This window comes from Anopheles stephensi, chromosome 2, assembly GCF_013141755.1.
Source record: "Anopheles stephensi strain Indian chromosome 2, UCI_ANSTEP_V1.0, whole genome shotgun sequence".
Taxonomy (NCBI): domain Eukaryota; kingdom Metazoa; phylum Arthropoda; class Insecta; order Diptera; family Culicidae; genus Anopheles; species Anopheles stephensi.
In genome coordinates, this window is record NC_050202.1 from 1648085 (window position 1) to 1666653 (window position 18569).

Below are 18569 nucleotides of genomic sequence, written 5' to 3' on the forward strand. Positions count from 1 at the left end.
GTTTACAATCTCGAAAGAGAGATATTTAAATTGCAAAATTTTGAGCGATTCGGAGAGGAATAATTGAATCAGCCCAAAAGTATGCAATCTACTGCTAGTGGATATCCTCTTATCCCTTAAGGGTTATTTTACACACATATTGAATATGGTCGATTTTTCCCTGTACGACACTTGTCTACTCCATCATCTCTTACCCAAAATAATTGTACCAACTGCCGTAGAATCAAAACGTATTGGAAAACAGCCCGACCTGTATCAAAAGGGGAAGCGATAACATGTATTATATTACAGAAGAAGGTGACTAAATTCTGAATTTCTTAAATTGATTTTTTATGTTCCATTCGGGCTCCCGTGAATGGTGCTTGTTTAGAAGCCACTTTATGAAACCTCCACCTTTGCGAAAACCCGATACCGAAACGATCAAAACACAATCGCATGTGAACGGCGGAAAAACACATCGCACTTTAATGTGCATATAAAAACGCCCGAGAGACGATTGATTTGACTAATAAATTCCACCGCCAAATAATGGCATTTGTGCCTACTACCTACTGCTGCCTACAGGACTGGAGGGCAGTAAATTTCGCTTTCCGGTATGATCGTGCAGTGAATGGGGACCGGCAGCGACCCAGCGACAAGCAGCCACCACCGGACGAGGGCACTTTATTTGGTCGATACCCGGCGAATGCAGCGAAACGGGAGAAAAACACAACACACACAGGACAACAAATATAATACATATTACTGCATGCAAATGTGACACGAAAATGTTTTACCGTGCTACGTGCTCACTTTATGGGATGTGTGCGAGTGTGTGTTTTGTCCTCTGTTCTCCTTTTTTCGGTAGAGAAGCTCACCAGAGCCGGCACAAGAGGTAGAAACGAGATGGGAAATTAAATTTGGATTGTTTTGCTTCCACTCTTGAAATCCGGTTGCCGTCTGCTACTAACGCTAAAGGCGAAGACCTCAAGTAGAACTCTCTGAAGTGCTGAGCGAGAAGATGGAAGATGCCGCATGGTAATGCGCTTTATTTTACCTCACATAAACCACCTCAAAATGACTTTGTTTTGATCATATTGATTCTCGGGAGCGAAATAAAGGGAACGGACGAACACGATCTTTCGATTCTTGTGTTGAAGTGTGTTTTTGGTAAATGGTTTTTGTTGTGTTTAAATGAAAAAAAGAATTAAAAAATAATGATGATCATGCAGTTTGCATACTTTAAGGCTTATATTTTAAATTGTCCTTTTATGCACAAAGACGCTAATATTTATTTTTTTATCGCTCAAACAAGCTCATTGTTATCGTTTGACCCAGAATTTCACAGAATTCCGACCATGTTTTCCTGATGTTTCGAAAGCAGTGCTCATTTTCCATCTCATGCTCATCCCTTTTGTTTAAGTAAACGCTCCGGTAAAAACAGCAAGTAACATTATCGTTTACCCTCATCGATGATCTATAACATTTCGCGTTGTTTCGACCATGCACCATTCCGGGAAAAGAAACGAACAACATTTTACACATTTTCTCACCATGCATCTTCGCTGAATCGAGGCTAAGCTGCACCGATATGCAACTATGCAGCCAAGCACGCGATTGATCATCGGGAGAAGAGCGTGAATCGGTTGCCTTCCTTCTACCGAGAACGTTGCGTGGAACAGGAAGACAGTTCACCAGTTTTTTGCATCTTTCCGGAAAATTCCTTTTGCTTTTCGATAGAATGTCTGTTTTTTTTTTTTTGGTTCGCCATGCACTTCATCTTCATCGCAGTCTGGTGAGCGCGCTGCTCATCCTTGTTCAATGTGCGTTCGATGTGGGAAATTTGCATCTCACATTACCCCGGCTTCCGAGACGCCGAGCGAGCGAACTGGTGAATATTAGCATAAAATATGCTACAAGATTCTGCTGTAAGGGAACCACGACCGAAGGTACCACACACTTGCTGTAACAACAAAAGAAATTTTCCACGATTGTCATTCATCGCATAAGAGAGAGCGAGCGAGCGAGCAGGCGAGCTTCGGGAAGAATGCGCACCGGAAAAATACCTTCCCGATTCTGAGCGGTACGAAATATGTGACAAATTTTCCTTCCTTCATCCGAACAATGGGAAATGTGTTGTGTGGGAGCTTTTCCACGTTTCGCTCCTAGAGACAGGATGATGCGGCTCACAGCAGATGATGATGGATTCATCGAAGCAAACCATTCTACGTCGCTAAGCAACCACATTCTTAGGCAACACACACCACGCTTTCGAGTTGAAAATGGTTTCCTTTCGAGAAGAATAGAACCTTTTCACACACAGACACAAACACCTAGCAAAACGGTAAGAAAAAACTCGTCACGAAAACCCCTTTTGCTCACGAAAATGGCAATCCATCCTAAATTTACACGAATTGTCACTTCCTTTCATGGAGCGGGTCCACCGGTTCCTTTATGGTAGCTGGTGCGATGATTTATGGTGGGAAAGCCAACACCCGAAACCCAAAGTCCTTTCTGGGGTGGGCTGCAATTTGCGTCACGTTTTCCACGAGCCCCATCCGCAAGTGCGGCTTATCTAGAGCTTCGCTTCGCGTTGCCTTTGCTGCAGTGCGACGCTTTTCCCGTTCCATTCGCTTCGTGTCCGCTTAAAGCGAAGGACATTCCCGCAGGAGCTACCGGGCGGGCATCTTTATCTTTAATTAAGTGATTTTAATTATCTTCCTTACACCGGGAGGCACACCGGGTTGCGTTTTGAAATATTTATGACAGCCAGCGGCCAAGGCTGGTTCCTGCAAAATTGTCGCTGTTTCGACTATGTTTCCCTTAATGTTTCGCTTTCGCTCTCGCTCTTTCCTCGCTGGATCTTTGCTTAGCTTGAGCCGATTTCTGTATTCCTTTTTCCCGGAGCCGCTTTCCTTACTGGGCTCCCGGTTTTGCGAACCGGCCGGGTGCTGTTGCTTCGTGATTAATTTACTGATAATGTACCGCCCTACATCTACACCGAAACGCTTGCACCACTACAATGCTTCTCGCTAACAATTACAGCACGAGGAAAGCGTTACAGCGCGTCTAGCGAGATTCTACCCGAATCTACCCACTTTTACGGTGTACGAAGACTTTAGGTTTCGGCACTTTAGGCTTTAATTTGACTTTCGTACAACTTCCCAACACTAACGCTTAACCGCGTACAGCACGAACACTACTGACGAGTGCAGACGTGGCGTAGTTTTGCTTGCACGTGTTTGCCGCTTTTTTCTTCGCGGAAAGCACCGAACGATGGAGACGCCTGATGTTTGACGCTCATTTATGGTCGACGCTTGTCGGTGCTGTGGCTAATTAACTTTAGGAAACGTCTCACCCCGGGTTGAAGCAAGGGCTGGGTTTTCTTTCCCATTACAGGGGAAACATCTCAACAACTTGTGTAACGTTTACTGGGGCAGTAGTGTTACGGGAAATCATTATTCAGATAGTGATCCCGGGGAAGGAAAAGCCGAGCCTCGTTTGATGTACGTTTGAATCAGATATTGAATAATAATTTTCATACAAAATAATAGTAGATGATTTAAAAGAACTTTCGAATTGGATCGTCCGACGTTATTCTTATGACATCCTGACATACCCGCAGGACTATGCAGCGCTTGCTCGATCCTTTGGTAAGCTTGTGATACATATAAGAGGCCCAAACGAATGTGCACCAGCGTCAGCGTCATTGTCAGCGTATGCCAGGATCTTGATTGACTTGTAAAAGTTGGTTCCCGAAATTTCCACCTCCGAGTTTTATTATAGCATTTAACTGTCCATTAAATATCCTTTTAATAATTTCCAACCAAGCCAAATGACACTGGAAAGCATGTTCTCTCTAACCGTTTTGCCAATTCATTCTCAGTACAATCGCTCGTAGGCTGCTGGGAGGCTGCTTGTGCATTGCAATAATTGAACAAGCAGAGTTTACAGAGCTTGAACAAATCAACAAAAGGAAGAACTAACCCACAAAGAGATAACGAAATACAACCATAAAACTCATAATCCCTCATTGCGTCGTGCAAATCCATCCAATTAATTTTTCATCCTTTTTTTCCCACTGGTGTTCGGTGCTTAACTGCGTTGTTGCACCTGTCTGCTTGGGGTGGGGTTAGGTAGGGAAGAAGGTTAAAGCAACTGTTTTTTATGCTTCGTCTTCTTCTTCTTGCACCACCCAGACATCTCGCCTTTAGCTGCGTTTTTAGTTTTGTAGCCGCTTCAAAGGGACATGGCTGAAGAACAGATCTTTTGAATTTATTTTAAATCAAGCGAATGAATGAACTTTTTTTCTGCGTTCATTGGGACGATGCTGATGCAAGAGCGAGATCGAAAGAAAATAGGTTGGAAAACAGCCATCGAAGCAATTGAATGTTTTTTCTGCATTGCTTTGTAAGGATCGCTGCCAACCGGTTTTCATTTGTACCAGAGACTAGACATTAATGCAACCCACGGTGGTGATAAAAATATTTTTCCTTTCATTTTCTCTCCAATCTCTCCTACGCACAGCAAAAATTGAAGTACAGCAACAAAACACTCCCGGAAAGGTGAAGACCGACAAGGGAGGTGGAAAGGGCAGGCGGAGGGAAAACACCAACGAGGAAAAACATCTTCACTCCAGCACCGAACCCATGCCTATTTCGGTTTGTGAGCTTCTATCATTCGCTGTTGTGTGACTCCAAACCGATTCATTAGCAAATTAAAAACCGTTAGACTGGCGGAAGAGAAAATTATGAATTTCCTCGTCAATCTCGTGTTTTTTGTTGCTACCTCTTCTTATTTTTCTTGTTTTCATTTTTTCAGCATTCGCTTTTTGATCAGGATTATGGTACTTTTTCCCATTGACGTAATTTTTACCCTGATATGATTATTTGCCAATGCAATGTGTGAGTGAAGGGGGTTGTTTGTGAGAGCGAAAGAAAGGAAGTGGGCTGAGGTTTTCAGGTTAAACCGCACCAACCAAACCGACTCCACGCATCATACGTTCCCATATGTGCGCGTGTATATGATTGTGCCATGTATTAATTTGATTGAGTTTGGTTGTGCTGTGCGTAAAACAGCTCCCAACCAAGCCACAAACGTTCCCAAACGAATGGGTTTTTTCAGACCATCGTCAAGGGAAAAAAGGCGATTAGAGGCCAAAAGCCACCAGAAACATTCCAAAGGCGAAGGTTTGATGGGTATGTTTATCACAACAAATTTGGCTTTTTATTTTAAGCTGATGAGAATCACAATTGTTGGCTTGTAAAATAATAAAAATCTCTTACCTAGATTCGGATGATTTTTGCTTCCGCAAATACGGTTCTGTTGGATATTTGTAACATTTCAAAATTAAAATTATTTGTCATTTTAAATATATAACTGAAAAATCTTAACTGAAGCGCTTTGCAAACAAATTACGAATTCCAACTAAAAAATCTCGCGTTTTATCTTACCCAGAAAAGAAAGCCTTTTAAAATAGACGCCTAAAAGTATGCAATTTGCATAGCAATGTCTATACATTGCCTATTCTCATCATATCTTCAATGTGCATCACACCGTTTGAACAAAGTAAAATAAAACCCATGCGAATCAACCAACCAAGCTCCTGTTTACTGCTTTCGAAACCATACTTCAAACATCATCCAATCATCGTTCAACGAATTGAATCGCTCATTTCGCGCAATTGTATCGAAAGAAGCGTTCGTTTGTATCTGCTCTGCCCGACTTGCGCATTCACCACGTAGGGGAGGCTTGTTTTTTCCATCATCCAGGATCCGTGGGTGTAACAAGTCCCCATTACTCACCACCACCTACGACCCCAACTATCTATCCTCCCCTTTTTATATTAGTGCATCTATTATTATTTACGACGCGACGGGGAACGCTATTTTGATTCGCTTTAATGAAGACATAATATGATTTTCATTCTCATCCAACTTCTCCCCAGCAGGCTCAACACTGCTCGTTTCTTCTCGGGGAAAAGGGCCTCACAACCCCTTTATGCTAGCAGAAAGGGCAGCTTGTAAGGGAGCCTGTGGATCAGCATTGCGCATCCGATCCGGTGTTACAATAACAGCGTCAGCAAACGGTGGCTCTTTTTTCTAAGGCCGAATTTATCATGGCTTTCCCTTGCTATGTGCAAACGCGTAAGGCGGCCGTTTTGTTGATGAAGCCAGCAGAAAACACATATCAGTTTCATAAATCATACCAATCGAATAGTGTTGTAGGTCGACGCGTCAACCGGTGTCCGTTTCATTTTCTGCAACTTTCTGCCTCAATTTCATACCGTGGGGTTTTCCCCTTTTCGCAAACGTTCTTCACGTTATGTTCTTCTTGCGCTTCAGTTCTCTGAGGTTTGGTAGTAAGAAAAATCAAAAACTGCGACTTGTTACATACGACGTTCGGTGTTTTTTTTCCTACATACACACTCTCTCTCTGTCTCTTTATCAGGAAAAAGGTTTGTTTGATTTTCCCCCATTGCTGCTGCTGCAAGCCACAAGCGAGATGATCCTTTACGGTGCCGCACTCCTTTAGCGAAACAGACAACGGGAAAACAGACCCACTCCATCCAATTTTCCCGCTTGTGGGCGGTAATACGCGTGGGCCTTGTAGGAGATAAAAATAAATTGGATAAATTTGATGCTTGCCAACGTGGCTGCTGATGACTGACGATTCACCCATTTTGAGTTTTTTTCTGTGTGTGTTCCGTGCTCTCTTTTTATTTACCTCCCACATCCGACCCCCTATTTTCTTCTTCCTCGGCTGTTAAAGTGACGGGCTGTTAACGGGTGAATTGCAACGAGTTGATCTCCATCCCTTCGAACGATTCGTTTGGTGTGAGGGTGACCCGAGGTTCGTCAAAGCAAAAACAAGAAAAATGGAGCAAACAGGGCCGCCCCGTAAAAAGTCGAACAAAATAACCGCCATCACGGCCCTCTAAACTCTAGCCATTTTTGGGAAGCCACCAGCCCGCCAAAGTTCCACCGGGATAAGCATCACATTGGCATCAGGTTTTTGTTTTGCTTTGGGCCATTCAGCGAGAGAAGAGACAGCGAAAAAAAAGAAGGAAAACCCCAAAACGCAAGCCCTTTTTACCAGATTCCCGATATGGTTTCTGCAAGCTGCTTTCTTCTGGTGTGTTGTTTTTGTGAGTAAAAGGCAATGTTAAAAATAACGAGCAGTACCGGTTTCGTTATGGGTTGCCTTTTTCCCATTTTTTGTTTTTCCTCCTTCTCTCTGATAACACATTTACAATAGCATTACACAGAGAGAACGAAGCGTTTTCTTTGCTCGTCGCTCCTCGAACGAACCAGAGTGACGTTCTAAGCAAAACAAATTTTGATTTTTAGTTTTTCTCTTTTTGAGCAATAAACGTAACAAATCAAAAGAGTCTCGCAATTCATCCCAGTGCAACAATAAAACCGACCGCAAATAAATCGGATCGCGTTTGGCTGTCCCAATAGCGCTAGTTAGATCAAAACTTCTATACTTGTTTTGGGGCGACAATGTGATTGGATGGTGTTGTGATGAGTGGGGAAATGAAAGTTTTGACAAGTTTGAAGAAATAGAAACAGGAAAATAATGACAGAAAAATGCTGTTTTCGATTGTTTACTTGTAAAGCAGTTTTATTGTTTTGCGCCTAAAAGTAGGCAATCCACAACACTTGTCTGCCCAAGGTTTTATTTCGATGTCAACTAAGTGTAGCTTTCACTAAATTCTAATAGCTCAAGTACAATTCCTATCCAACCGAGCATTCTTTTGTCCCATCTCATCATATCCATATCATTGACATAATGCTAATGATGTCGAAATAACAATCAAACCTAATTGTAAAGCAGCCAGCAAGCGAAGGTTGCAGTTTAATTACGCGGAATGCATCGCCAAAATCAAACGAAAGGGATGAACATTATTAGGGACCGAAAAAAAAGCAGACCCAGTCAACCCTTCTGCCACACAAGTGACAATGCTGCTTTAATGAACGATGGCAGGACAAAAAGATCTCTATTCCACTTCACGCGCTTCCTGGGTGACGACGAAAAAATCAACCGAACCGATTTAAAGTACTTTTTTCTCTGCTTTTAATCCGCTTCGCCTCGTTGCCTAATTGGAAAATCCACCATTTTCAATCCTTGGGCCGCATAATACGTGGCTAAGAGTTTTTTCCATGAAGCCGGTGAAGTGCGTAACCCTTTTCGGCTCTTCCTCAACGCGAATGTGTTTGTGTGATTTTTCACTCTCCGATCCTTTCTTCGATTCCTCCTCCTCCTTTTTGCTCCCTTTTGTACGGGAGCCGCACGACATCAAAGCGAACCGCGAGCGCCATTTTTATTCTCGCTTGTCGCTAATCGCAATACGCATCACGCATCGAAATCCTTTTCATGCGTAATAACGCACGGTTCCTCGCGTGCAACCGCTCTTTGTCAACCGCTTTGCCGCTTTGAATCGTCACGGATGGTGCTTTCAAAAGGCATCCTGTAAAGAGTGCCACTCAAACGGTGCTCTCCGCAATGCAATGGCCTTGATGGAGGTGTAGCTGGGCAGAATTCTTTTTCCCCCGCTTCTCAAGAGCTCATCGGTTGTGCAAACATATCGTGGTGATGAGGAAATTTGCGTGCTTTCCGCCCTCAAACCGGCATCCCCGGCAATGGAACAACAATGGCTACGTGGCAAGTGATGCAGTCGAGGTCCATCACCTCAGGGCTCTCATAAATCTTGCAACCAGTACCACCACCAGTACGATCGCAGTCACGTGGTCCAATTTGGGAATCGGGAATGATAGGCGACAATTTTCCCTTCCAACAAAGCGAAGGGCCTCATTCACTTCGTAACAGCAGGTGGTCTTTGGTAGCGAACCACCACCAAGGATTTCGATAACAATCTACTCACGTGATACTCCAATATTCATTTTCACGCTGCATCGTTGCAACCCTTTCGGCGGGGTGACCAAAACCTCAGAAGCCTTTAGTACGAAAAGTTCACATCCTCCCTGGCTAGCTCGACGGGGAAACAAAGAAAAAGCCACGTGCAAACGACGATTCGCAATGTAAACCGTCAACCGGATCTTCTCCGTGCGAAATAAGGATGACGTATTCCGGGCACGCACCGGGCACCGAGGCCTATTGCCTATTGGTTTCGCTCCGTTCTGGGCGCAAGTGCAAGTGGAGGGAACCTGAACCTGGCAGCACATTCGTTAAAGCATTTGGAACGAGAACGAATGTGACGAGTTCTATAATTTTCAGCAAATAATCATGGTGATATTTTACCATCTCTCACACGCTGGTGTTTGGTTTTGGAATTTTTGGGGCAGAAAAACAGGGAACCCCTTTTTTGCATCCATCGTGGTGCATTATTCATCTGACAGTGGACCCTTACGTGCCTTTTCGACAACAAAATGGAAGAAAATGCAAAGTAACTTATTTTTAAATCACTTGCGCCTAAAGGTATGCAATGTTGATACAATTTAAATCTATAATTTCATTTTCTGTCCCAAATCTGTCCACATTTGGCTGCATGCAGAATAAAATTTACTATCATTTTTCCACAAACTCGTGACAAATCTTAGAAGTATCGAATTTGATTTAATTCTTGTTTTTAACAGTGCGCCAGAAGTTATGCATTTTTACAGCAATGCAATAAATTTGATATTTCGATCTGCTTGTAGGCTTTGGAGAAAATAGTTTTCGGGAAAATTATAACTGTGTTTTAACTTACCAAAATCACAAAGAATCATTGTCGCACGTCTTCTCGTTTGCTCCTAGCTGACTGTAAACCCATCCAATCACTCGAGGGTTAACGTATAATAAAATCCCTTCAACTAGCGTTGCCGCACATCAACCGCACGTACGGACCGAAACCTCTCAAACCCATTAGCAATACAAATGAGTCCGCATTTGCCAGCGCCGAAGTGTTGAGTGTCGGCTGCCAAGGGCCAATGGGACACTCAAACACAGACGAGCTGAACCCAGAACGCAACGCAATAGAAGCCGCTCGTTTACGTCTACCTTGCCTGCTCCTATTCCTTCCCCGTTCCCTCCTTCGTCCCTTCAAAAGTGCAAGGAGTAATTGCTGAAGCAGTCGGGCAAAGGCCTGGCGTGGCGTTGGTTGTCGTCGTTGAAAAATGATTCGTGCCGCTGCCCGCTCGAGTACCTGGGCCCAATGTAAATATCATGAAAGATGCATATTTTAATCAACTTCCCCGTGGGGAAAGGGGATCGTGGGAAGGAATGTAAGAGGGGGGTAAAAATTTAAAGCGAAGAAAACATTCAACTGCGCTGCAACGGAAAGACAGAAAAGCAGGAAGAAAGAATATCGTCAACGCCACGGCATTCCGAAAGCCGTAAGGAAGTGACCCGCTTGTGTGCGAGGAGCCCATTCTTGAGTTTTCTGTGAGCGTGCGTGGTGCACATCGGTACACACTCGTTAAAGGACACGAGTGTTGTTTAGGACGTGTTACCAAACCGTATTTACCTTCCTCTAATGCTTGGATTTTCCCCTTTTTCCGAGAAAAAAAGGGGTTTCGGAAACTTCACTCGCCTTACTCGCTAGAAGAAAAGATTCGTCTGAGTCACTCTCGAGGGGGAAATCCCGCTTGTGCCAAGAAATGCACCCAGAAAGTCAGCGGTAGCAGCAGCAACACAACGGAAGCGTCGAAATCCTGCTGCGTACGACAAATGATCCCTTCTCATCACCCAGCCGCTGTACGCAGTTTAAAGCCATCCCGAAAACTCGTTGCATAAGCACGATTGAGGAATTGATTTCCATTCTCAGCATACCGTAGCCAAAGTCGGAATGGCATGGTACCGACAGCCGTCCCGTCCCGTCTCCCTTGCGTCATTTTCCCTTGCGGAATCGGCTTCCAGCAGTAACAATTCCAAGCCTGCAAACGACACATTACGGGGTTGCATCCGGTGCGAAAAATGTACCAACGAATCCGATCGATTCGATTGCCGTACAGGAGCACCGGGTGAAAGTGATGCAGTGTTCGAATAGTTGCAGGTTCCGTTTCATGCCTCTGCCGCACGGTGAGATGAATTGCGTTCCTTCGATGTACGAGAAGCGAGCTCCTTCTTTGGAACAAGATATTTGGGGTGTTTGGCAGACTCGAGAATGGTAATCGAAACCTATGATTCTGACATTCGGTAAGGAACGGCTACGAATGCTAGAGCGTGCTGCGCTATTGTGAGGTAAGCAATGTTTATTCTAAACCAGCCAATAAATGGAATTGAATCGAACCGAAAAAAAAGGAATGGTGTGTGTTGTTGATTGCCGATCTGTTATTGACGCTGTTCGACACTTCAAATTGGTTACCTTATTTAAAGAGACAGGGTAAATAATTACAAATAGACATGCTTGAACATATTATCTGTATCATGCGATTTTGTTTTTTTTTATCGTAGAAGCGGATCAAAATTAGTTAAGAAATGGTGCCGCTTTAATAAATGGTAGCGCAGGTTGCATACTTTTAGGGGTATTTGGAAATTTCCATTTAATGAACGCCCAGTAGTATGCAATTCAATTAAATATTTTGTTTACTCCTATTCATAACTGTTAAAAACGAACAAAAATATCCGTTAAGCTTAAATTCCTTTTAAAATATGGATCCATCACACCACGACCCTGCAAGCTATTTCCGACTGCTTATTAACAGCATATTCCTACCATCTTCTACTCATACCCACCGCAGCTCACTTGACGAGACGAAAGAATGCACTTTCCTTCAGGGACCGGGCAACCTAACATGCAAAGTAACGAAATAAACACCCATCGAAAGCGAAAAGAAAGCACAACAGAGCAACATATTCTACGGTGCAGAATTTTAATGAACTGCAACGAAATAAATTCCACTATTACAGCCACGAGCCACGAGCGCGCCCTCTCTCGTGCAGGGGGCCATTTTTCGCGTGTCTGGTGTGTGTTGATAAAAAGGCGCGAGACGACGAAAAAAGGAAAAACCAGCTACACAACACACCAATGCTTTGCTTCTCGCTCGTGCCGGCTGGTGTGAAGGCGGAACAGCCGACGACCAGTGAGCCTTGCCTGGCAATTTGAATTGTTGGTTTCTACCACCGCCTCCGCCACCGCAACCGCCCGTAGTTCGGAGAACTTTTCAGAATCATGGAATTCCCTGCCATTAGCACCACCAGACCACTTCCCGGGCCACCGTTCTTTACATAATTATCGCACAGTGAAAGTGTGCCGTTGAGCCCGCGACGACCAACCAACATAAAGCCGCCACTTTGAGCAAATCGTTTTGCTTCGGCGAAACATTGGGTCTGCCTACCGGGAAGGAAAAAAATCCAAACTTTCCACCCGAAACGGAGGACATTATCCTGACATTTCTTTGGCGGAAAATAGCCCTCGAACGGGTCCGGGGTTGGTGGGTTGGAGGTTTCCCTTGGAAGTGGTGGCCACGACGGTGCTATATTTTCATTAATTTATCATCTGATAATTAACTTAACTTCCTTCCATTCCCGGGTTCGGTATTCATCTGTCTGTCTGACAGCTGACGCGCTTTGAGGTGGAGACGACAACGACGACGCACATCGCCAAACGCCCGGTAAGCTGTCTCGGAGGCGTAAAATAGAAAGTATCCTGTACCTTCCTCTGAATTCAGCCATTTTCCAGGAATGATACAAATATTTTCCGCATTTCTTACCTACCTCTACGCCATCGTTTTTCCTTCCGGGGGAGGCTTGCTGGAGACGGAAAAACTTTACAAAACATTCTTCCTCCGGGCGTCGGTCAATGGATTTTTACTCCCGCTGTTTGGAGTTTGGCGATGTAGTTTGGAAGATTGTTACAAATGAAGGCGTCGAGCCCGTGAAACGCTCGCCAAATCATAACATTATTTGTGATGGATGGAAAATTGGGTGTTGAGTTTTCCGTTTTGTTAGCAGTGTTGAGCACCAAAGGGGTGGAGTGAAAAATGAACTTTGACTTTCCAAATTCTCGGGAAGCACAACAGTGAATGCGGTGGTTATTGCAAATAAAGGCAACCTAAAAGCATTTGGAGATGGACAGACTTCTTAAACAGACAAACAAGCTGCTGGAAACGTTTATTTAGAAGGGCAAACAATAATGCGTTTATTCTATTAAAATCTTTCAAATATGCAAACCGTGTCTACAACCGAAGATATGCAAAACCGTGTCTACAATCTTGGGCATAAACCCCTTGCTGCTCTTTTTCAAATTTAAATTGAAACATTCTTTGTACATACGCTTATTAAAGTATTCTAATCTATTGTTAAAGGCCTTAGCAAAACTTGTAACTAATATTGACTAAATTTTGATTCTTGGAAATGTTTTTTCATGTATTTTAAGCCACCATGCTGAGTTAGACAAGCTTAGGATTAAAATAAGCCTATTACCACCCATCGGGTAAGCTTCACCACAACCATCCTAGTTGCATGATGCTTTTCATTGGCTTGACGAAATAATCCATTACATGCCGATAATAAATGAACGCGAATTGAAGGAATCAGGTGAATCAGTTCATTAGCTTACCAATCCAGTGATCGGATCATTGTTCCAATCTGCTAAAGGTTCCAACTGAACTGAGCGCTCTCTCTCGTTGACCTCAATTTCGTGGAACGATTATACGATTTTTTGACTTTTTGCAGTGACGAAGAAAAGCGTAAATAACTGCTCCGCATGAAGTCCGTGGATCGGTTGGTCGTCCGGTCTGTCTGCCTGTCTACGATTGAGCGAGATCGTACTGAGTAATTTGATCCTGACTGCATCACATGCAGCCCACAAAATGGGGCTCAATTGCCATCGCCCGCTGTTTTCCGATCAAAACGGGTCTTGTTTTCTTGCCAAACAACACAATGCGTGTCCGGTGACGTGCAGCACGGATCAATAGATTTTGACGAGCGAGAGGATTGTTTTTTGCTGTTTTCAACTGCGCTGAGTACATCCTTCAAAATACTAAAAATGGGCAACAAGGATGTCTGGGTGGGTTTTCAATTTCTCTCTCCTTCAGTAGCAGTTGTTTCGAGCGGTTCGCGTTGTTTTCCCAAGAGGAGACCGTTGGCAACCACAAAAACGATCCCCCAACTGCTGGCGTTCACGGAAGAGTTCGGGAAAGTTGACCACAGCTACCGAGGAAGTCCAGAGCGTCCGATGACTTCCAAAGTAATCAATCGCCGAAATCGAAAGGGAAGCGCAGGGCCTAGTCGAGTTTTCCCGAAAAGTTCAATCAAGTGGCCATTTACCGTGTGTTGTGCCGGTCGATTGATGAATGGAGAACGTTCGGGTACATTCATTCCGGAGTTGGTGGCACGTTGTTAAGTGATTGAAAAATGCGACAAATGAATTCGTTGATCACAGTCGACACTTCTATCTCTCTCGCTCTCTCTCGCTCTCTCTCTCTCTCGCTTGCTCGGATGAGGTTGCTACTGGTGAGCGATGTTGGGTGAAGAAAGGCAAACCGTAACAAAGGACCAAGCGAAGAAGTAACCACACAAATACACAAGCTGAGGAAAACCTCCCTTAAAGAAGTAGCTTTAGCATCGTTCCCGGCAAGCGTCCCACCTTCCCCATCACCACTGCACCGCGTTTTCATAAAGTAAATTGATTTCTCTTCACCCTTCACGAACTGCGTCAGAGTTCTGTTTCCTTCCCGGTCGCAATGAAGGAATGGGATTCGATTTTTTCTTTCTTTGAAGGAAAACTTTTCCCCACCGAGGGCGAAAGTGAAAGAGCAACTAATTTTGTGCACAATTTAAGATAAATGACAGCTTCTTTCAGGGTGAACTGAGCGCGCGTCACATGTGACTGTCACCACCACTAACGCCGCCCCATCGTCAGAGGTTGCCTTTATCGCCTAATGGAAGAAACACTTCCGCCGGCATACCGGGGAGAAAAATCGGAGACGTCTCCGAACGTGTCGTAGCTTGCGGTTTGTTTTTCTTCAGCTCCAAACGACCAAGAAACCTACATTCGGCGAAGATTTCCAGCGGACCAGCATACACCGGCGCTCCAAGGTTGTGGTGTCCCGATTGTGGTACGATTATTTCTGATTTCTTCCCTTCAGCAGAGAACACTGCCTGGACCTGGACACGTCAGACAATGGGATTCAATTTCATACCTCCGGACACCGTGCCTCCTTGCCCGCGTCGTCTTAAGGATCTGGTTTTGCCGGATCTGGAATGAAAAGAATCGTAGATCCTTCGTGCCGCTATTCCTCACGTTCGAATGATTTATGATCATCCCGGTGGCGTGGGGAATGTGCGTAACTGCTCGCATAGCATCGAGCGCGCGGTCTTGCAATATGGGGACCGTCTGAAGGCGGAAGACTAAGGCTTACCATCAAAACGCAACAATTATTAATGTGAGCTACATGGAGGCTACTGTAAAAAGTTGCGAAAAGAGGCGTGAAATGTGATATCCGCTACATTAAAGTGACTCATATTTAAAGACTCGTACGACTCAGGACGTTCCTAAATGATCTCTTCTTAATATCCCTTATCGCATAGCCAATAATGACCGAAGAATCTGTACGGATTCAAGAACAACTTTCCAGACACAAACTAAACGCTCCACACAACAAAAAACTCGACTCCATAACTCTATTGCCAAACACACACATTGTCTACGTAACCAAATTCTAGCTTATCAAAGGAAACGCTATCCGGTCTCATTATCCGCACGCCGTATTGGGAGATGTCGAGCACAAACTGTATTCTCCACTGTCCGGCAGAAAGTTGTGCCACCGATTCCGAAACCTTCCATTTGGGAAACCTCCAGAATGCAACCACCAGAGAATGGCAGGAATTTTGGGCCAATTTTACATTCATATCCTTGCACCCGTAACAGCAGTAAAAGTAGCAAAAGTTGCCATACCGTTGCGGGGTTTTGTTGTGCGGAAATTAGTGAAACATTTCACTTTCGGGCAGACGTAGAATTAGAATCCTAAACCCTCAAAAATGCAGTTTGCCTTTTGCGCGTCTTGTTTCGCCTTCCATTGACTCGGGCAAGATACAGGACCCATTCGCTGCCGAGAGCGTCATGACCAGAAACAGCATCGCAATTCTGAGTAACAAAATGAAACGAAACTCGAGGACACAACAGCTTTGAGCTTGTTTTGCATCCCCGAACATATAACCCCGAAAACACATAAGCTCCGAAAAGTTTATCGGCAATCGTCTCGAGAAAAAGCTCTGGACGCCGGTGGACGCTCCAAAAAGCCGGAGCTCAATTTTCATCCAACCGAGAGATACACTTGCTTTCGGATGAAGCAACTTCCTCGGTGGGGTAGCCTGGTAAAATATAAATGGCCTACAACATATCATGGGGGTAGGTAAAAACAGGAAATCAATTAAAAACTTCCCTGGACAGCCTACGCCAGTAAAGCGGATGATACTGTTGCAACGACGAGCTCTTGTTTTGCAACGATGCGAGAGGTTACGATGCGAGCGAGTTTACTGCTGGACCAGGTGCGAAGGTTAAACTTTTGAAATAAAATACCTGGTCGGCTGGTCTTTTGGTTTGCAATTTCAAGTTTTGATTAACATGAAACAATGAGTGATATGATCAGTGTATGAAGCGTACAGCGATCAATCAAGCTTATTTGATGCTTGAAAAGTTGTTGTTCAGAACGTGGTTTTGGTGTCTTTTTATAAAATTCCTATTGTAAATTAGACCGACTACAATTACAATATAAAGTTTTACGTGCGAGTTTCACGGAGTCCAAAGGTTTGACAGTTTTCAGTATTCTTCATTTAAAAATGAATTTACGCCTAAAGGTATGCAATGTTTAATCGCAAATTCGTCATTCATTTCAACGATCAACCCTTGTAATGAAATATTTCATTCTTAATGAAACATTTCAACGATTTGATCACATTTAAATTCTAAATAAAAATTAATTAATTGTGCGGTAAAAGCCCATAATATTTTAAAACACTCGAGATATTTATCGACAAGGAAAAAAATTCCAATCAAACTCATATTAAATTGCCCAATGCGATCGAAACCAAACGATACGAAAAGCGATCCAACCCTCTCCCACTCTCGGTAGCAATAGTTCACATTCATCTGCAGCAATAAGGCATAAAATTTGTTGGAGGTGAAGCACACAGCCCAATAAAACTAGTCCAGCGCCAGTTGACTTTCACCCTAATAACCTGATATCTGCAATATCGGCTACCGGATTGCTCTCTGGTACAACCGCATCAGCTGTCGATATTGGTGATTTGTTCCAATTCCAACCACCTTCTCACTCTCTCTCACACACACACACACACATAACCCACAATTTCTGCAATTTCAATCCAACTCCCGATGAGTACGATGTTACTGCTAACGCGCAACACACAAAAACCCTCGTCCGTATCGGCAACATATCGGTTAAGGTTTAAGTTCCCCCGCTCGATCGTACGGTCTTTCGGTACGTCCTCGCCAACAGGAACAGCCGAATTGAGCTGTAATGCTCAAATGTTGCCTTGATTGCGGCATTCCCGGGCTACTGCAAGCGCTCTTGTAAATCAGATTTACAACACCGATACACCCGGTTGTGCCGGCTGCTCACACACGGCACGGCCCCGACGAGCAGTGTTCCACAATCGATTTATCAAAATTTAATAAAGTACTGAGCTCCGAAGATCCAAAAGTCCGCATCCTTCCTTTATCGAAGCAGCGTCTTTTCAAGTCCGGCTTAAGCGAACCCGAGACAGACAGGGACGGAACGAAGGCGAACCGAGAGAAACGAGTTGTGATTTATTTGCACTGACGATGCATCCCGAAGAATTGTGAACAGTATGACTCCGAATTGGTCCTGATGACATGTCGAGAACTGAACCATCGTACGGTAGTCTCCCCTCCGGTTCACCTTCATAATCCGGATGAGATCCGGATAGTGAGCAGCACGAATGAGATTGCTTGATTTCCCAACCAAGCGGTACGGTTCTTCTTGGGAATCTTCTTGATGGGGAAACAGAACTCGGGAAGAGCTTAAGTGCACTTGCACAAAGAAGCAAGACTTGCATAACGATTCGCAATGTCCTTGCGCTATCAGAGCATCAGCTGATTCAAGGTTAAGCTTCTTGAAGACACCCGTCGGCTGCTTGATTATTCGCATAATTCTACAGCGCCATCCTAAGCCAATCAGTATTATCTTTATTACTTGCGAGTCGTTAGCAAATCCTATAAATGTTGAGCAACTCTCGTGCATTGTATTCTTCTAATCTTTTTGACATACACCCGGGGCAGGAGTTCCTCATTTTCTTTAACTCTTAACCCTCGCAGGTGGACGCAACTTGTACATCGTTCGTGATGAATAGCAGTCACATGATGTCCATTAGCTGGAAAAACAACAACCTTCACACTCATTTCCACCAACTTTGCATCGGCCGGTCGGGGGCGAAGTAAATAGATTAGAAAGCTGCTGACCGTGAAATTACTTTCTCCCGATGACAACTCCCTCAAGACGGTCGGCCTCCGCTTCACCTTTGATGCAACTCTCCGCAAACTGTGCCGGGCGTCCATTAGTACGGGAAATCGCCGGCAAAGGATACACGCAAACCGTCTCCACCAGGCTCGCAGCGTTTTAATTTGTTTCTGGGGATTATTTTTCGGCGTTTATCTCTGT